At 36.3% G+C, this 22,392-nt stretch overlaps 1 protein-coding gene across 14 annotated transcripts in view; it reads right to left on the bottom strand.

Annotated features, from left to right (window-relative positions):
- SORBS2 (sorbin and SH3 domain containing 2) overlaps window positions 1-22,392 on the bottom strand; it is a 161,581-nt gene that overhangs the window by 129,876 nt on the left and 9,313 nt on the right. For all 14 annotated transcript variants that reach the window (XM_051790639.1, XM_051790649.1, XM_051790640.1 and 11 more), the window contains exon 2: window positions 9,130-9,257. The gene's annotated coding sequence lies outside the window, so the exon portion shown is untranslated. The remainder of the gene's footprint in view (window positions 1-9,129; window positions 9,258-22,392) is intronic.

Here is a 22,392-nt window from a genome sequence, read left to right as displayed (position 1 = left end):
GTCTGCCTTATTTGTTACAAACACTACACTCTGTATCAAAAGCTCACCAGGAAGCCAAAACAGTAACAAGTTTTACATTGGTATTGACTTCTAATGTGTCATTGCTGCATCAAAGCTATTCCCAATCTCTAAAATACAGTAACAGGAAACATAATAAGTTATCAAATAAGATCAAATTTGAAAGGTAATTTGAAATTAAGATGCAAAGTTAGCAGTAGAGATTGAGTTCAAGTATGCTGGCTAAACAGAACAAATTCCTCACAAGGACCATTTTCATTAGCAATGTATCTGTCAATGTGAAAGGGAATACTGTTGAAAAATAAATATTTTCTAATACAGGGTCAGGCAGAAAAGAGTAATGCTGCACCTCTGAGAACCAAGCAATTGAAAGCTTACACTGACAAAGTCTGTTTTGTAACAGCATCCCTATTCACCCAAGCGTCCCTGAAGTATCTGACAAATTCCTTTCAGAAAAGTAAATTCAATCAAGATTGAAACTGGCTTAACGCTTGAGTTCACATAGAGTTAAATGTCCATTTGACAATCACTGAAATATTTGCACCATTAAAAAAAGTAAGACAACTTCCTGCTTCCTTCCTTTCCTTCAATTAGGCTTTCCTCACATATAACAAACTTTACCCTTTACACCTACTGATGGATTTATAGGACTTGCTATTGGTGTTGCTACGAGGTTCCCTTAGAGGATACAGGTGTATCCTGAGGCACACCAGTGGCTGGCCTTTCCTCATCTCTGCAGGGCAGCCTCTAGCATACCAGTGTTCTCCAAGGCACAGCTCTGGAAACCCACTCTGAAGCTTTCAAGCTGACAGGCAGAAAACATCAACAGAGCAAAACAGATGACTGTACCAAAAGTCTTAATGAAGCCAACGAAGTTCTCCAGCCTTTCAGGCAACTAAATTGCATCCTGGCAATTAATGAGCAGAATGTTTGATGGTACCATGATTGTGGTTTGATGGTACCATGATGGTGGTTTGGTACATTTAAATAAAGCAGCTAGCAGTAATGTCTCTGATAAAAATCTTGATTAGAACAGTATATTATTCTTGGTTCTAAGAAAATTTTTTCACTGGAATCTTAGTAGGCAGGCATAGCAAATATGAAAGCAAAGGAAACCTTTTAAAGGATTAAAAGAATAATAAACATGTCCTCACTGGCAGTTGAACTGTAAAAAGCAATGAACTTGTAACCCAAGAACCAAAACTGCCAATAATGGTAATGCTGGAGAATATGACGAAGTCAGCACCAAAGTTAGGGCACTGACTTTCCTCTAGACTGGATAATCTAGAGACATAGTTTGACATCTCATGGTCCCTCAGCATGAACACAGGCAAAGAATAAAGTATCAAAGTTGCAATATGCACCTGCAATATAAATGAGAAAATGCAATATGCATTTGAGCAACAATATTTTAATAGTGAAAATATTCCTCAAGTTCATCATTAGTTAGAAAAAATTTTTTAGGGAAGATTTTTTTTAGTTTTATATTGCACCCTCATGACTGATTTTCTACTTCCTCTATTTTTTTAGCTATGATATCCGTGGAATGATAAGTACCGTCCAAACAGCTGAGCCTTCACCACATGCCCTCAAATAGTTGCGTCTTGTTATGGCTCTATCTAGTTAAGTTATTTTCAGCAAAGGTCAACAAGTTCTGAAGTCCATTAGAAAACAAGAAAAACAAAAAATCCCAGTATTTGTTAGTTTTATATCTATCACAGCCATCGAGGCACAATTATTCTAAAAGATATTTGATGAGCAGCCTAAATTAACTGTCAAGATAAATCCATTCTTATGGAGAAAAAGATTTTTGTTGTCATTGTTGTTATAGCTTGTTGTCCTTTTCTCTTCCCATAAATCCATATCCATAGCTAAATCTATGCTCTAATTCAGAAATCAGATAATTCTCATGCAGGTCATTATGTTCAGAAATAAGCCTATTTACAAAAGCCCAAAGACATCTGGTTCAAAAAATCTGCAAATTTTGAGGTATGACATATAAGCATAATTCTTCACGCTCTAACTGTACCTGCATGTCTTCCAAGTGAGTGCTAATCCAGTGAGAAGTTTTACCTGTCACAATTAAACCAATATGTATCTTGTAAATATGTATGTGAATTTTGAATTGTAATTATGCCTCGTAGATTGCCTAGAGAAAAAAAAAAGTCCTGTATTTATGCCACATAAAATGTTTGGAATGAAGTGCAAAAACAAAACCATCCTAGCTTCAATTAATACACCTTCAGCTGACTCTGACAGAGCAGTTTAAATTTATTGCTCATTCCAGACACAGAAAAGGCCAGACCAGACTGGAACACCACGAGGTCTCATCTCAGGAGATACTGCTTTGCCAGAAGAGAAGTGTCTGTGTCAAATGGACTAAAGCGTTTAACTGACTTCACAAAGACCGCATTGCTATGCTATCCTAAACCATGTGTGATCATTAATTATCTGGATTAGACTGAAACTAGCAATCTAAGCCTATATATCCTACATATGCTATTATCTGGGGTTTTGCCCTGATTGCTTCCCCACACATTCTTCACAGTCAAAATATTTAATAACTAAAATGCAATAATCTATGGTTAGTAATTCTGTAGTGACTTTTATCAATGCCAGTGTGAAAGGCACTTTGCCAATAACAGCATAAAATGAAATACCTGTCAAAGAACTGACTTAAAACCTAAGCTTTGACATGTCACAGTTCATATCAGCAGCACAGATATATCTGAAGAGCCAAGTCAGCTACTATGGTCTAAACTGAATGATCTTACACTGAACTTTGAGTTTGTTTTCTTTGTTTCCACTTGCCCACAGCAGGACACTGATTTGCATGGTTCTCCTAGCAAACTTGGTATTGAGTATTAGCACAGGTAGAGAGTTTGTAACACTGAATACTCAATTACTCTACAAGTGCATAGAAGCAGCTGTTTGTGACAGTTTAATTGGCCCAGACATATACATGAATCTTTTAAAGCCTTAAGAGTATGAACAACCTTTGCCCAGGTCACTCTGGTTTGTCAGATAATTGACAGAGAAGTTAGTAAATTCAATGAATAAACATGTTGTAGTAAGTAGTTCAACCAGTTGACTAAAAGGTTTTTCAAACTTGCTCCGTTGTGCTTGCTGGTCTGTAAAGGACTTTCTTAAAAGAGCCTAGATTTTGACTGGAAACAGCTCTCCATCTCTAAGCAAACATTTTGGTCAAGCACGTATTATTGCTAAAAGCAAATATTAGAGCATTGATGTCACACTATTGCTTTTCATTCTATCTGGACACAAAGAATACAAAGATCCAAAAATTTAAAAAAAGCATGCTCCTTACCCATGGCACATAACAGTATTTTCAATCTGAAGTAAGCTGGATGGTTTTGTTCAAATTCTGATTAGACGTTGGCACTCAGTTGATTTCAGCTGTTCTACACATTCCTTATTATTTATATGTATTTTAATACCTATCTAGACAGATGCAAATTTTCTTCACTAATCATTTGGTTTTACAACCAGACACTTGGCGCATCTCACTACAGAAATCTAGGCACTATAAGTAATTTGGATGAGACTTCCTAGATCACGGGAAGACAGATCAACACCATGCTGACCTGCCGCCTGTCACTTAAGTGTTTTGCTAGAAAACCACCATGCAATCAGCTGCTACAAAGCAAAAAACCACACAATTATTTCCAAGTCAGTGGATTTAGGTTTATCCTATTTACATAAAGGAGATAAATCAGATGGGGTGGGGAGGCCAGTGTATAGCAACCTTTGCCCTAGAACATACAAACTTCACAAGACATCATGTTCAAAGTAATTCAGCACAGCCCATTTGCAATACATCTATATGCTTTTTAGGAATTCAGATGTTTGCCTAGTTACACGTTTTTAGCCTTTGAATTCCGAGGTTCTGGGATTTTGTTAGGGTTTTGTTTGTTTATTTTTAAAAAGGGCAATTGATGATGGTGCTTTTCAGAAGCATCACTGTCAAGTCAAAATTGAATTCCAGTTCAAACAGTAGATTAAAGTGTGCACCTGTTCAGTTGTAATGAAGATTCTTTCATAGTACACAAAGCCATTACTGTAAAATGCTTTGCATGAATGCATTATTAGCTACTCCAATAGGTATCACTATGAAATGGTAATACAGTTTAAAACATTCAGTTCTTGCGTTACAGGTAGGCTTCTAAAAACATGCCTATAGATACAGTCAGAACATACTTTAAGGAAGATTTTTCAAAAGTTTTCAATACTATCTAAATTCTGCTTCCAGACGTCATTTTTAATCACTGTTTTTGTCACAGGAAAAAGTAGTGTCTTTCAGTAAATTACAACGTCCCCAGATTTTAAGCCACAGAAACTAAGTTTTTTGTTTAATGCACACTCACATTTCACAGCCTCGTTTTTATGAAGACTTACAGAAGTTTTAGTCTCACTTTTAAACTGTTACTTTGGACCTGAGCTGTAACATCCCAAAAATAATCAGCTTCCCTTTTCAGCACTGGAAGGCTCTGTGCAGGATACAGAGGGAAAGCGGGAGCCAGAAGGTGATTTTACACGTTTGGAGATTCAATGGACCTCTGAGAGCAAGTTTCAAGTGCCTTTATTTGGCTAATCATCACTGTGGAAAGATTAACTAGCTAATTCTGTACATTGAAGGCTAGGAAAACTCTTGAAAAATTCCTTTCACCGGTCAGAACTCAACTGTACTGAAAGACTAAGTGTTACCAAGACAGAGGAACTGGCTCTCCAGATCAACTGTCCCTTTACATAAGCAACATAGCTCACCTTCCCACTCTCACCTCCTCTGCTCCCTTCCCTCACAGGAAGCAAATAAGACAACAGCATATTATTAGATCTATTAACTGTTTCTCTCTGCTGTTCTTATTTCAATTTTCTTTGACTTTGGAGAAGAAATCCACTGTTTTCCAGAAGGTTCAGAGACCTGTTACAGATTCAGGGTCACAGATACAGTTCTCTACCGCATCCAGCTGCACCTCATCTCTTAGCTCACTTAGATCTATCAAGATGAATCACACAAGTAAGTGAATCCTATACAGGTGCCTCATGGTGCACTTGCAAAGTTGAGAGCCTTACTTGCACAGAGGAACTTGTTGCTTGGACTTTCAGATTCAAAGGATGGAGCCGCTACTACATTTGTCACTTGTTTCTGCAGAGACTAGGGAAGATAGTCATGTTAAGAGTCTCATTTGCACCAGGATAGTTCCTTTCTAAATGCATTTGTATTAAATGACTTTGTTATAGGGAACCTTTCTGGGGAACAAGTCACTAGCAGTCTCAAGTATGGAAGCAACCTAGGTGCCCAAGTTACGTCCAGCAGTAAAGATGACACAGCCTTCTAAATTGCATTAAATATTTAGGGACATAAGCCACTAAGGAAACACACCAATTCTCAAGACACTAATACTATGGAGATAAATGCAGTCTTACATACATAAACTCATAATGCCTTACGTGAGCCAACCTGAAAACAGATTAAAGCATACCTATTAGATTACTGAGAACGAGACAGTGCTCAAAAGCACGCTTCTGTCCTTAAAGTACAAGCACACAGGTGGGGAGAGGTTGGACCAGATGACCTCACTGTGCCTCCTTCCAACCTCACCCATTCTGTGGTTCTGTGGCCAAGCAGGGAAATTCTCTATCATATATCATGCAATTTAATTACCAAATCAGTATTTTTCAAACTTGACTTAACACAAGTTAGACTCAAATGTAACAAAGCTTGAGGGAGAAGCGAAAATTAAACTATTCATTGTTTCATATGCAAAAAATACTTGCTTTTGACCGTGAACTTTTCCTTTTTTTTTTTTTTATGGAAAAGGAATGATTTCAAAGTTGCAGAATCTGAAAAATGTTTATCTAAAAGACACTGAGTATTTAGAAAGGTTAAGCAACCAGCAGCTTCGACAATATATTTAAAATTATTAATTCTGACAAAAGATGCTCATTGCTGTACTTGAGTATTAATAAACTAATTAATTTTACTCTCTTCCCCCAAACCACAGAGGCTACTGTGAGAACCTAGGAATCCTGACAGTTCCTATTTCATTTCGATATATCAAAAGGTTAAGCACAGCCTAAACTACAGAGTCAACAAAGATGCATTGCCATCTTGCATTACTGCAGACAGAAGATAACCACAAGGTCATAAAAATTCTATAGCTCTAAAGCAGCTAGTTACATACAGAATCACATCACAAACTTTTCCAGAGCTATCTATTGTCATCTGAGAATGTCACATGGCCAGGTAAGTCCAGTGCAGACACAACTCACAGGTCTCACATATGAATACACATACTCTCAAGCATCTCCAATCTGGTATATTCCCAAGTCTGAGGTTAACATAAGAAAGAGGTGACTGCATGATGGCCTTTTACTCAGATTGATTTCCTTTATCAGCAGGTCTTGCTTTCCAGTTTTCAAAACACCTTTTTCTGCTCCAGCATTGTCACATACTAAACCCATGCAGTTTCAACATAATATTATGATCTGCTGATACACTCAGATCAAAGATCAATGTCCTATACAGAACAGTCACCATAAAACCCCATTGTCATCAATAAGTGAACTGAAGACCACACAGTGGAAGCAACATTGACACGTTGTGACTAAACCGCATACTGATTTAAGGTCTTTCTAAGCACAAAGCTTTTGACAGGATACCTAAGCTATCATGATCTTTTGTTTCCTAAGGTAACAGTTCAGTAATAGTGTTGGAAAACACTTACACTGGCAAGAAGAAAACATTTTCTGAGACACTTCGATGAAATTCTATCATAAAATGCTTATAGATACACTTGCCTCCCACCCCTCTATTTGAGCTCACAAAGACAGTAAGGAGGAATACATTTATGTAACGAAAATTGTTCTAATTGAGCCTTTTTTCTTCACACACAAAGAATTAAAACCAACAGTGTTAGGCAGTCTCAAATTTAATAGGTTCCTTGGGACCATATCATTAAGTAAAATGAAAAATCCAAATACAGAAGTTTATTTTTTTCAGTGTAATTGACACCCCCCTTTTGGGAAGTGAACAAAGACACACTGTCAAAAGCAGAAAACTGCACAGAATGTTACCATTTGTTCCCCACGAATGCTGAGGTATACTTACTCAATGAAAGAAATTCCACTTCTCTCCTGAGATTTCCTCCCTTTAGCTAAATTTTGTGCCAAGTTCACTCAGTTAAAGATTGGGTTGTGTTAACATGCCGGATACAAGTTCCTGTTAGTCAGCTCTGTTACTCAGTCAAAAATTAAGTGCCAGGTATATAGTAACTTCAATGTTAGAAGAATTAAAATATGATCACTAATAGACCATTATTGGCCCTTACTTTAAACAGTTCAAGCATTGTTTTTAATTGAAAATACTTGGTACCTATTTTTGTCTATTATGCAGCCTAATCATGTGCAATTTCTCCTCCAGTTATGTTTTTGGACATGTTAAGGGATCACAGATTTCTAAATTGCTCTGAAATGACTTAAGTTCCTTCAGAAGCTTCAGGTTTTAGGGAAGTAATTTTCAGGTGACAAATTCATCAATATAAGACAAGTATTCTCTAAACTGTGGTCAAAAGAACTTAGGAAGGATAGGGTGACTGACCTACAGGACTCAGGAAGCAGTTTTATATGAGACATAAGACAAGACTAGGAATGATCTTAAACCAAGAGGAATATAATTTCAATAAAAAAATGAGAGGGGAAGAAGAATAGAAACTATCTCTTTTGAAATAAAGTATTCCTGGTACTGAAATTCCCATTGTTCCAAGTGGATACCTACATTAGCAGATATCAATACTCTCAAATATCAGAATAAAACATTATGGTAAACTTTGCAACTGAATCAGACTTGGGTTTAAGTTTTATGAAGAACTGTTAAAGAAAATTCCTGATTTTTTTGCAAAAGTTTCTGTATTTTTTAACAAGAAGATATGCTTTATGAAATGTATAAATACACTTCAGTTTTTCTCCTTTTATCCAAAAATACGCTGGAAAGCTTTTTACTAAAACTTAAATGAATTGGAAAGCCTCCAAACAGCTGTTACGTAAAATTGCTGATCTGTTTTGTTTGGATTTTTTTCCTATGAAAATATAATGTATAACTACTGTTTTACATTAAATATTCGACTAATTTTAAATATTACATAGGGTTTTCAATATATTTTTTGAAACAATGATATTAGGGCTATAGGAAATCCTGCAAAATGAACTATGAGGAACCAGGGCACACAGTGTGTTAGTACATAGTAATTGTGGTAAACCAAAGCATAGCAGCATATGTGATCAGATGGACTAGGTATATATAGGCTGCCATCTAATGCTAGCCAACTGCTTAGAAAAGCCACAGCACAGAGCAAAACATCTTTTGCTCTTCCAAGATTTTCTTCATTTTTATTGCAATAAAGAATAAAAATAGAAGGTAGAGGACAAAACTTTCTTTTGTTTGGGTCAAACTCAGTTAATATTTTATAATCAAAGGAAAAAAAATTGTTTCAAGATGTACATTCAAACCCAAAGAAATGGTAAGCCATAAATATCTTTAACAGAACCATTACAGAATAATATGATCAATTAAAGACTACTGACAAGTATGCTTACTGTCCTCTGAAATAGGCACATCACCAAGAAAAAGAAACCATTGTATTAGATAACATCAACAAGATGAAACTAGCAAGCAATGAGACATGAATGAATTGTTGGTAAAGCTTATTTTTAAACTCTGACTTGACACTGAATATACTTTACAATACAAATTCTTAAGTTAATTAAATACAGAACATTCAATCAGGTAAATAATTTCAAGACAGAACAGTCACCACTTATGTTTTAAAACATTTAATGCCTTCATTACAGCAAACCAAAAACAAAGTACTACATAAACAATTAAACACCCACTTACACCAAAGTACTATTTTGAAGTTTGTAAAAAGCAGCACAGTAATGCCTTAAGAGATTAGTCTTTGTACTTGATACAGAGCAGGCAGCAGAACTACTAGCAAACAGAAGCTGGTTTTCTCAGAACACTAATTAAAAACTCAAGAATGCAAGTCATTAGGGGAGGAAGAAAGATAAATCCTTAAAAAAAGTATGGCTTACCAGACAGACGAGTTTAGTTGTGTCTCAAATGCAGCAGAAGTAAGAAATTTCTGTATGTGTAGACCTTGTTGATTTAGCCCTTTATGAAAGTTTCTCTCGAGAAATTAATTTAATTCACATGCAAGAGTCTGGAAAAGAAGAAGAGAAAGAGTCTGAGCTGCTGACTGATGTTTTTGTTCTAAGAACATTTGAGCTATTTTCAGCAGCAATGGGCTTGCCTACTATCGAAATGAAAATGCAATACAGAATAAGCAGCCTCCCAACTCAGGCCAAAGAAAATCAGGAAATCCATAGCAAAAAAAATTTGTTCATTGTCCAAATTTTCATTTAAAGAAACAGAAAGCACAGGGAACAAAGACTATTGATGAACAAAAAAAAAAAAAACCATGTTAAAAGGAAATCAGGGACCTTGAAGACTATTACCTTTAGTTCAGAAAATGAACCACCATGGATATTTTTTAATGTGAAAATCACCTTTTGAGTCTGATTTTATCTGAAGATGTTTTGCCTTCTTTACACAAGGGTTCATCTGAGATAGAAGTTCTTCTATTTGCATTTAAGTCCATCATTCACGGACAGAACAAATCAGTTTACCAAGACTGAAGCCAGTAGTTTGTTTCTAGCTTGCATTTTAAGTTTTCAGTTTCAGTAACAGTGCTATATGGGAAGCTTATTGACCTGAAGCTGCTGTCACTCCATTTTTTTCTGCCAGAGCCATTCAGTGACATAAGTATCTCCCCGCCCTCCTCTGTCACATCGCTAACCAATCAGCTTACCCTCCCTTAGTGTAAAAATACTGGGAAACAGAAAGCATCAATACAAATTAATGACTCTAGGAAAAGACCCAAAACATCCTGATGGGTACATAAAGGCTAATTGCTTTGCAGTTTAAGACAACACAGATAAAATAAGTCAGTGGAAAATCACCAGGTTATTTAATTTTTTGCAGCTCCTTCTGGTGAAAGAAGAAGTTTCCAAGAAATCCCCCTATATAACTTTCCTCTAGATATCTCAGCAATTCTGACAAGCACAACTTCCATTTGCTTCATCAGAAAAACTTCTCATACATCATCACACTGTTAGGCACTGCCACTGAAAATCTCATTACTTCTGTTCAAGGAAAAATTATGAGACTTAGACTTACTCTCTGCTCAAAACCTAAAACAGGTTAGTGTGGCAAGATTACAAAATGTTTCAATATCTGTTACATTTCCAATCAATTCTACTTAAGCACACTCATTTGGAAACATTTTAAAACACTATGGGTCACCCTATTTTCTGTTCTATTTGTGAACAGTAGACATTTGGAAGTTACAGTGACACATCAAACAGGATGCCAGACACACAGGCTATTTAGTAAACTATTAAAAGAGTAAAGTAAAGCTCATTGTTACAAACAAACACAAAAAACATACTTTTTTTTTTTGTGAAGACTCCCATAAAAATCATTAGCTATGAAACATTTATAACAATAATGAAAAAGCTGCTGAGTGTGAAAATATAGCACAAATTCTTTCTGGGTTAGCTCAAAAGCATCCTTTCCATTTGATCTCAGCTATTTTTAGTGTTATTGCAGTTAAGAGCAGCTACAACAAACCCCACAAACTCTAAATACCAACTTGTTAAATTAATCATTATTGTTGCTTCATTCCAACTCTCTAGTTTAAGACCACCATTTTACTGCAAAACTAGTTCAGAGAAGTTAAACTAGTTCACTTTATATTTAATTCGAGGTTCATGAACAAAGAGATTTAAGGACTCCAATAGCTTAAATTTCAGATAATGTGTGAGTTCTAGCTAGCTTGAGAGCTATAATGGACAGGTGAAACATGCAGTATAGTTTGCAAATACATAAAGACCTGTGGTTACAAGCTAAATCAACAAATATCCACATGTCAATTACTAATACTACACAAATACAAAACTAGAATGTGTTAAAATAATTATTAGCAGTACCAATTTACCACTGAAATAATATAACACACAATGCTTTGCAGTGCAGTATTTCTTTTCTGAGGCTTCTTCTCAGAAAGCAGATTTACCATTAGCTGATTCGACATCAGCACTTAACCCATTTTGGTACCTTATTTCTTCATGCACTCCCTGCAACTCTATTTGTGCAAATTACTGTTTACCAATTAGTATTTATAGCATTTACATAAGCACTATTTCAGTATATACTAAGATAAGCTTTAACTACTGGATCGGATCACCTTTATTAGATGCCAGAAATATCATATATACCATCTAGGTCTCAAAGAGAAATATATCTGTATGCTAATTACTAAAACAAATTAATATGTCACTACCACCAAGACTGTCACCTTATGCTTTTCAGAGACTGACAAAAATCTCTTTCCTTTTATGGATATCAGCAACATTAAAATCAAGAATATAATTTCTTTAGTGGCCCACTGCAGTGCGATTTCATCAATTGCTGGTATTGAACAATTCAAACATGATACAGAAGTGTACAGTTCACAATGCTAATGTAGGTACTTGGTTGCAGGTCTCCGGAAGCTCCATGACCACACACTATGGCACAGAGATTCTCATAAACCAGAAGAAAAGGTCTTCATAGATAAGAGATACCAAAAATTGTTTAAAATACTGATAGACAAGAGAGTTGCATACCTGCTTCACTGTACAGGTTCATATAAAGGAAATCTCACCTTTTCTAAATCTAACCTTTCAAACACAGTTGAGTCACTGAAGCTTCAGAGGGAATGGCTGAAGAAGAATCCTCTGTTTGAGAAGTCTCTCTGTACATTTCCAGATAAATATTGCACAGCCTGGTATAATGACTGTTTTCTCCTTGTATTATTCTATTCATATATTTCAATAGTAGTGCAATACCTTCTACTAATACGATAATATGTCTAAATGAATTGCACATTACCTGCCTCAGAAAGAAACAAGGAGTATGGACAAGATTTCTCTCATTTTTTTTTCCAAATAACCATATTTCTTGAATTTCAACAGAACTAGGACAGATAACATTAAATGAATTTAACATAGGAGAATAGAAGTACAATGCATGCACTCTGCATTTGCAGAAGTTTCTCTTGAGACCACTTCAATCTCTGAAATTAGTATTTTAGAGATTACAGATAAAAACTATATACAAAAGGAAAGCTATCAGTCACGTTTTGTCCCAGACTTCAGCTAGCCTTGCAAATGTCTTAGACATATATGAACTTGAAGGATCTTACAAATAAGACATTTTTTCAATGATCTTACAAATAAGACATTTTTTCAATGTCCAAAGTGTGCTTTCAGTAGCTTCCACTGTTGAAAAGCAATGTAGCTATGAAAAAGTGTGGCCATTCTCCTGGACATGATGGAATACCTTGTTACACATATGTCATATACAGCATTACTTGTGGTGGTTCCTACATAATGTAACATAAAAAAACCCACACATGAATGCATGTGCTAACTGAATCTAGTGCCAGGAATGCCTATATTCAAACAAATGCATCATATTCCTATAAAGTCAAAGGATGAAAATAAGTGGGAAAAGATTAACCTCCAGCAACATCAGTTTAATTTCTAGAGTTCACACAGATGTTAGCATTTAAAGTTTGGCATCATCAAATGAGTTGTAATCAGCTTTCGCTCATGCTCAGTATGAATATGCTCAGGAATTAAAGGGTGACAATGGTCACAAGTTGGCCAGAACATGTACCTGAACAGTCTGTTTCTTGAGAATTGGATTAAGGTTCATTAGTCAACATCTCATTTAGAACACTTCTGGTCTATTTCACTCATATCTGACACAAGATATTTATAATTATCATAAAACTACTAAAAGGTTATTTATGGATGGCCAGTTTATACTTTTTCTCCTACTTAATATATTAGGAACAATCATGTGCTAGCACAGGAAACTTGGTATAAATTTCTCATCAATAATTTCTCACCATTTTTATTTATAAACTTCTTCAAAAAATTACAATAAAAAATATGTCAGCTTCTTTCTCCTATTCCCAAATTTCTAGTGCCTTGTAACCATAATGGCTTCTTAAATTCTCACTAGATCACTATGCACTGATCAAAAGTCATGATAAACTTCCATTAACTACAATAATCAAGACCTGACTGAGGACTAAAAGACAGGAAACTTTTAGGCAGGAAAGGACTGCAGACAGCTGTCTTCTACATCAACAGTTCTTGCCCCTTTCCCTATAATTACATGCACTTGGCATCCTAGCCAGGTTACTTCTCAGTACATCTTGATGCCCAATATTGTCATGCATACCTCAGCCTCCTGTTATGGCAGTAGCTTAAGAACTGTCATATTAGAACAACAGCACATGTAACAATGACTACAAATGCACATGCAGTTTTCTTTAGTTACATATGTATAAAAAGGTAGTTTGAAAATTTTCTAGACCATCATATAAAATAGAACTCCTAACAAATCCTCAACATTAAAACCCCCATATAAACAACAAATTCTGAATTTCGTTCTCTACTACATTTTCATTAGAGCTACACATCAAAGAGGTGGATCATCTATTGAAAAATAAACTGACTTAAGCTTTCAGAACATAGGATTCAACATTTCAAAAAAGAATATGTAGGTAATCAAGTTACTGTGATAGTTACATTTAACACTTTCCTAACCCTAAAGAAAATAACTTAACTCAATAGTGATTATGTTAAAAGAGTTCAAAGATTCTCCAAAGTGACTACAAAGTCTTGCTCTTACAACCTATCTGTCCAAGCACCCCTGGCATTAGAGTCAACAGTCAAGACATTTCAAGAAGTGGGAAATTATCTACAAGCTTTGGGGACAATAAATTACAACCTACGTGAACAGTACAGAAGTGACACCTACAACATTTATCACTGCTTTGTGGTTTCAGAATTCCCACACTGAAACTATGGTTAGAGAATTCTCATCTTTAACAAAACTTTCAAAGGACAGTGAAGTTTGCTTAAGTTCATACTCTGGAATTCTTTTCTTTTTTTCTTTTATTGCTCTGTTAGCCCATTGGTTTTACGTCTCAGAAATTCTGTTCTCCAGTATCTCAGTGTCTCACAAAATAACTCTCCACATTAGAAAACTGGAGTGCTCCATCCTGACTAAAGAGGGTTTTTCCATAATTTCCTTCAAATTATCAATGGTGAATGGCCCACATCACTGACATAATTAGGTTAATAATAAACTTACTAAACTTTTCTCTCCAGCTTTGGTATAGGAGCGTTTCATCCCTATACAACTCATCAGAAAACTGGGAAGACCAAAAAGAGGAAGTCTGGGATTGTGGGGTTTTTTCTGACTTGTGTTTCTCAAAAAGCACTCAAGAGCCAACCAAGAGTTATCAGGCAATTTCTGATCCAGCAGAGTATCCAATCAGCCTTCTGAATTTGTCACAGGAGTGTTTTACTGATAACTCATGCATTTGAAAGACATGGATCAAGACATCAAGTACAAAGAATCATGCTCTCACTTTATTAGCATGAACTGGTCTTTGTGCAAAATGGCAGATGGTCGACGAAGACTTGACTCTGCTGCTCTTCTCCAGAACAGCAGACCTGCATTCTCTTTAAAAAGTCACCACATTCTCTTTAAAAAGTCACCAACTGTCTTTAGCTATATTCAGTTCTCATTTTTGACTTTGCAATTATGTAAGACTGAAACCACTAGCCAGGGTTTTTTTGTGAAAGACATTTTGTAAATAAGCAGCTATGCTATAATTTTTAGCGTGTTTAATAACACCATTATATCATATTGAATCCATTAAAACTTATAATGCCTTTGACTGAGCAACAAATAAATACATTAAAACATAAGGATAGTCTTGACATTGAAGTGAAATCCCATGCATTTAAAAAAGTCTACTATTGAAAGCATATTACCTAACTATTTAGAGCCTCATAGTCATTTATTCAATCAATTCCAATACTTAAACCAATTCCATATAAATGGCAGCAAACCATATAACTGCTCTAATACTGATGTGAAAAGCGGCTACAGTCACTGTAGCTATCACTCTGAAACTGGACCAAGAGGATAATATGCCTGCCTATTTTGCTAGTAAAACTAACATCCTCTGTTTCAAGAGTAAACAGTTAAAAATGTACTGGGAAATAAATATGAAAAGGCCTTTTCAGGAAATGGGGAACAGAAGCTTATTGTTAATCTCCCTCCTGATACACACCGCTAGTCCATTGTTTCAAGAACTTTGTACAAGGTTATTTGTCTTTTATGCCCATTTTCTATTTGAATGTGTTCAGCTACTGTGTAAGACTGTGGGTTTTTCTGCAAGGGTATTGGGGGCATCACAGACATTAAACAAGCTAGGACTCTCAATCTGCAATGCTCATTGTGACTTACCAACTCAAATGACAGGGTCTTTTGAGCCCAAATTCAAAGTGATGATTTTTAAAATATGTGTTTTACATATGCCCAAATTTCTAAGCATCTGTATGACTTTTAACAGTAAAGTTACCTAAGTTACCAAGCAAGCAATGTCTCACCTTCAGCACAGTGAAACCACCATGGTTAGAGGTGTCCTGTACAAACTTGTGAGGCACAAATATCCATAAGATTTTCTCAGGTTATTTTCCCTCTTTATTAAAACCATGGAAGATGCTATTACCACACCAGATGTTATTTTTAAAAACACTACTGATGGACGTTAAAACATCTGCCACGGATATGGAAAACCTGGATTAAACTTCCAGAAGGATTTACAGTCACATCTCCCACTTCCGTGACACAGAACACTAAGTGTCATGCTATTGTCTGGTCTTTTGAGGACACTGGACCATCTTTTATAGAGTAATCACATAACTTCATAAGGCTCACAGAGTTCTTTCTTTAGCTTAATAAAGGAAATTTACCAAGGGAAAAAGAAAACTTAAGCAACTGCCTCTCCTCCAGTTACTCTGAAATATTTATATCCAAAGAGTATACTCTGAAGTATTAACACCTTCCCAGAGTTATCCATAGATAAAACTCTGCTCCCTTCTCAAGGCTCTGGGGCCATGCATGCTCCTGTGTGCTGCTGTCACTCTCAAGCTAGCCAGAGAAAAAGAGATCCACAGAAGAAACACAAGTCCCAATTCCTTCCTTCCGCTTCACAAAGATTTATGTTACAGAGTACATAAGGCCTAATGCCATTCTGCTTTTTCTTAACCCACCAGATTATGGTCAGGTCAGCTTTACACCTCCGCACTCTGTATTGAGCTTCTATTCCAATTACCATGACTAAATCCACAAAGGAATTTAGGCTTTGCAATAATTAACACAATGGTGTGTTCTGCCAACTTCCTAAGCTGACAATTTAGTAATGGAAAAGTAAGGGACCTAAATAAAAAACAGTCCTTAGCTTTACCAATCTAGTAATTTTAACATTTTCTGCTACTTGTAGCATAGAGAATAGGGAACAACAGACCTACTGCAACTGGAGCTTTCAGGCACTGAACCCTAGGATGGAGAGAATGGTAACTGTCACCTCAAATGAGTACAAAACCTCTCACTAGAAGTCAAACAACAGTGTAGAGAACCATCTTTCCTTAAATATTCCTTTAGTCAGTTTATTCATTTTACTAGTACAATCCACCTAACTGAAAACCTAGAGACAAAAGCCTAGAGACATAAGCAACTGTGCTAAGCCTTGAAGGCATCCAGCTATGTGTAGAGAAGTTTTCAGCATTTTAGAATACCAGGTAATACTGCCAGAGTCTAGTATTTTTCTGATATCTTTTTTCCCCCCAACAGTCTGATCTCAAAGGCAATATCTGGTTTTCAGGACAACCCAACATTTGTATTTGGGTTTCCTACCTCTAATAGCAACATAGGATAAATATTGATATCATAAAAAGAGCTGAAGTCAGACAAAAGCTCATTGAGATACAATTGCTTTGGCAAACTCTTTGTTTGCTGCTCACAGTTTCACATAATCGTGACAGTTATCAGTTCTTCAGGGTGCAAAGAAGGTAATTATTTCAAGAGCTCAGGTACTACCATCAGCAGACTCAAGTTACTTGCAGCTATGCTGCCTCCACCTTTGTCCACCTTCATGTTGCTTAGCAGTGAGAAAAGGTGGTGCCAAAATGCCTGATCCTACCAAGCCAGCTCCTGCTTCTACAACTAATGCTGGCACTGAAACCGGAGAGAAGGGCTACAAGTAACGTAAGAACAGCAGAAAGGAGAGTTACGGCATCCATCAGCACAAGGTGTTGAAGCAGATCCATTATAAGACCAGTATCCTAATCAAGGCCATAGGCATCATGAACACTTGATGCACACAATGACATAATTGAATGTATCACTGGAAAAACATGCCATCTGGCACATCACAAGGAATCCCTGACCATCAGTTCCTGAGAGGTGGAGTTTCCCACTCCCTATGACCTTCCCAAGCATGCCATGTCTAAGGACATGAAGGCTATGTGACAAACACAGCAGCTCCAAGACCTAAAATATGCTTTTGCCTTGGGGGTACTGATGAATGAAAGACTAGACACAAGCTGGCATTGTGTGCTTGCAGCCCAGAAAGCCAACCTTATCCTGGGCTACATCAAAAGAATCGTGATCAGCAGGTTAATGGAGGTGATTTTGCACCTCTACTCCACTCTGGTGCTTTTACCACATACTCTCAGGTCTTCACAGGAGTTGCTTCTCTGAACTGGTTCTGAAGAGATTTTTGATGAGATAGAAGTGACAGGCTCATTATTCATGAAGGGTGTGAAAAGAGATAGAGAGCTGGCTACAAACCAAGCCCTATCAGCTTGTAGGAAGTCACAAACTATTCTGACTTTGAATGCTATTAGAAGCAGCAGACAATTTGAGTCCGCTTTCCTACGATCCCTTCTATCATCAAAGAGAAGGGATTTCCAGGTCATCTTGTTCAACAGGAAAATCAACAGTAAATGTATCATTCCTGATAGACATTTGATTGGTCTGTCATGACATTTGATCAGTCTGTTTCAAAAGGCACCCAACAAGAAAGATATCCCAACTTATGCAGATACTCCAGTACTTAAGTTATCCTTAGCATTAATTGTTTTTTTTCTAGCTCGGACCAAATTGTCCTTTCCTGTAATTTAAGTGTGAAATGTAGCAGTTCAGGTGATTTAGATACACGCAATCAAGCTCAAATTCCAAACACACACAACAAGTCAAAGCAGAACTAGAGCAGCCCAACTGCCAAGCTACACCTTTTTTATATTGTGCATAGAGCACAGCAAGTTTAAGAGCCTGCAGGCAGGTAGCCATAGATATCAGTGAGGCTTAGCCAACAGATTATGCTAAAGAAAGCAATATGACTTAAAGAAAATACTATATTAAATTGGGACTCCAATCAAAAAACTCTTACAGATTTAGAAGTCACCTTATTCAAGAGTAGAGCTGAATTACTGCCATGGACCACACCACACATATTCTACTGCCCCAATCAGCTCAGTGGGCACAGTAAAGCTGTATCTCACCCTTATACTTCCAATCAGCTAGAAGTGGCCTGTCAAGCTTGTGGCTTGATGTTGCAAGCACTGAGTACAGCTACGAAGTTAGGCCTACACAGAGAGACAACAGATAAATTACACACAGCACAAACTGATTCCTGCAGAGAAGTTCAAAAGCTCTAAGACTGCAAGAGCCAGAATGGAAAACCCAGGGCATCAGAGTGTGATCAGTATCAATGTATATCTTAGCTAGAAACATTAAGGTTCTCAAGGTTTTATGAAACAAATTACGACACCAAAAATAGTCTTTAACAGGTAGCATTGTTGATGATTCCCAGAGAGATGCAGACAGTAGTTGCCTCATGTTTTCTTTCCCTCTCACACATCGGTAGATAAACGTAAGGACCCAACCTGTAAGCTCAAGTGCAGTTGGTCAGAGAAGTATCATCACTACCAGAAAGTTATATGCCACAGAGAACTTGCAACTGAACTTTTGGATTTGAAAATCTTGGCACCCCAATTGCAGTATTACTGAAACTGGTAATTTTCAGACAATCAAAATACAGACAGTTGTAACTCTGAGGACATGTAAGTTACATAATTATGTTAAGAAAGGGAATGATATAGCAGAAGGAAGCTGTTAAGTGAGGTTTCTTTTTCTTTTGTTTTGTTTGTTTGTTTGTGATAGTAAATCATGTGGGCAATTTCTCTTCTGTAATATGATGTATCATCCTCAACAGGAAGTTCCTAAAGCAGAAAACTGATCTCCTCCTGTTCAACTCTCTTTATTCCTGAAGATCATAATTTCCCCAGAAATTCCTCACACTAGTAGCTTGGAGGCAAGGGAGGACTTGGTTTCTAGGACGTTCTTCAGCTTCCAAAGGTGAAGTTATAGCATGCTGCCAAAACACCCCACTGGATACTCTATACCCCACTTAGTCCTAGCCCACTAGGAGAAAGGCTCAGGAAATCAGTGCTGAGCTTGTGTTTGTTTTGTCTTCTTGTTAACAGAAGTACATTTGTCATGTAGTCATTTATCATGTATTGCTTCAGCTAAGTGAAAATGAGAGCTCCTCCACCGTTTTTGTTTGCTATTTGTGTTCTCCACAGCACCGTTAATTGCAGAGCCAGCTCTTAGTCTGAAACACTTGTTTGAGCTGTATTCATGCTTTTCTTAGCTGGGGAAAGCCAAGCTGATGTTTGTGATGTTTGTGTGTTACAGTTGTGTTGCCAGTTAATTGCTCTGTTTTGCCTTATCTGTAGGCCAAAACTAATTTTTCAGCTAAAGGAACTTGATCCTCGCTTAAGTGGCAAGTACAGCAATGAGAAGAGCAAAGTTGTTGTGGGTGACATTACTTAAAGGATTTTTAGAAATTTCCTAGTTCTCCTCCATCAGTACACCTTCACTGCTGATCAATGAACATCATTAATTACTGAAGAATCCAAAACTGCAGCCATGATTTCCACCAAAGGTTTTCTTCCTGAACAGATAAATTCTTCCATAAGGAAGATAGTCTACAGACATGATTCTAACATAAGACTTCCTTTCCATCTCCACTTCTGGTAGCCAGTGTAGTATGACCACACACATTTTTTCGAGATGCAGCGTATACTTAAGAAAATCAGGCCTTTTAATGGATCCCAATTCATGTAACAAAGGTCAGTGCCAACTAGAAAGGTGGAGAGAAAAGTCCTTGAAAATATTCTCAAACAGCAACAAAGAGTTGGAACAATATGACTATACATACTTTGCACACTGGGTAAAGGAAGGAGCACCTGTGTCCATACCATAAACCTAAATTCATGGCAGCTGAAGTTACACAAAAGAAGACTTGAAGAGCAGAAATGAAAACATCGCAGTCACATTCAGGGAGTTTTTAAGATACGTCAGAACTGGAAGCCAAAGGTAATATAATCTGAAGTAGATATTCTATTTTGTATCCCTTAAGTTTTTCACTTATTAGGTAGTTTCCTCTCTTTGAAAAATAAACATATGGAAAGGCAGATTTCCCTTCCTAGAAATTGTTTACTTCCTCAGAACTTTTACATCCTCTGCTTTTCGAATTCATCCTCCTATTAATAATAACAGCTCAAAAGACCCTTTTGTGCCCTCAAGGCTGTTCAATTTTTCATGACCTTGATGCAATTACTGTTCAAAACAGAAATTCTCAATTCTAATCCTTAGACAAAGATCACCGCAAGCAACAATAGACTAACGAAGCTTAAGAAAACTGAAGGATGAAATCAGTGACTTGTGGTATCCTCTTTTTCTAAAATATCTTTGAAAGCTTTACATATATCGAAAACCAAAATTGAGACATTGAAAGAGAACTTTTCGCTACAGAATTTACACAGGATAGTTAATCACAGTTTTCTATTTTACTTCCTGAAAGAGAAGGTAGAGGTAAAAAAATTGTCAAATTACAGCTTTGTACATAAAACCATCAAAAGTAGACATCAGATATATTTTAGCAGAAGTTTAATTATTACAAATTTAGTGTCCAAAACACATTAAGTTGTTTCTCTCTTTGTGTTGCCTTGCCTTCTGCTATGAACCCACTGACTTAAAATTTAAGCTCATGTACATTTGATGCCTACAGTCATTAAACAAATTGCTCTTCCAAACATTAGAAAAGCGTTTAATGTTATTTTTTAGTCTTTGTATTCTGATGATTGACAGTTTTCTAAAGACTAGAGTTTGAAACCAGAGTACAATAATGGGGGGGAGGGGGATCACTAATAGTTCTATGTAGTGTCTGCAAAGCTTTTGGTTATTTATAATAAAACTAGCTAACGAGAGATGGTTGGCATGAACTAAAAACACATAAGTCAAGGACACAGGTCTAAACTGTCCCTAAGTTGAGTAGTTCAAACCATTTTAATAGTACTTTTAAAAAGAGAAATAGTATTGAAATATAAACAAAACAAACCTCTAAGCTGTTATGTGACCCACACCTAAAGAAGTCAACACACAAAATATTTTTATGATCCAATATTGAAACTTGCTGCCTTTGAAATGACTACACAATATCTCTATTTCCTGATTCCTCTTCTTCATGAAGCTAAGGTGACCCCTTACTTTGATTTTGATGGTGACATTTCAAACTTGCAGGTGTGTCTGATACAGACAGAACAGAAAGTTAGATGATGAAACACCAAAAAAACATTGACCTTGATTTGCAAAATCTGGTTAGCATTTGTCGGATCCCAGTAACTTCTGATGTTCGTCAAGTTTTAAAAGGCAGAACTATTTATCTATCAGAACACCCCAAAAATATGGTGTGCATATAAATATGTAAAGCCATTTCCAGTAATAAATATACTGTAAATAAGGTTAGCAGATTCATTCAAGATGCTGCCAACCTTTTCAGTACAGATCTTACTAATGGTAGTAGGACTTAAATGCCTATGCAAATAATAATAATAATAAAATAATTTATTTCAAGTGACACAAAATAGACACAAATGCAAAACTTTTTTCATCTTTTATTTAAATCTTTCCAGTATTCTTCAAAATGAATTTACAGGCATTTTAGGCTGAATATAAAACTAGAATAGCAAAAAGCTGGATGCTAAGGCCTTTTCACTGGCATTTTAAAAGCACACAAATTTACTGTAACTATTTTTAATGAATTCAGGGAGGATTCCTATCTTTGCCTTCAAAGGGAGAAAACAGATCAACAAAAGCTTCCAAAAATACCAGAAAATAATAATTTCATTTGTAAGCTTTATTTTGCTAAACTTATCTCTTTGAACAAACATTGAAATAAATTCTAAGCTCCTTTTTTAGAATGTATCTTTTTAAAGAATACTATATACACCCAGGTCTGAGGTAAGTCACAG

Source organism: Manacus candei, unplaced genomic scaffold (assembly GCF_025592945.1).
Source record: "Manacus candei isolate 608988 ecotype Guabito, Panama unplaced genomic scaffold, ASM2559294v1 h1tg000028l, whole genome shotgun sequence".
NCBI classification, from domain to species: Eukaryota; Metazoa; Chordata; class Aves; order Passeriformes; family Pipridae; genus Manacus; species Manacus candei.
The sequence above is the reverse complement of the archived record's forward strand: the minus strand, read 5'-3'. Positions and strand labels throughout refer to the sequence as shown.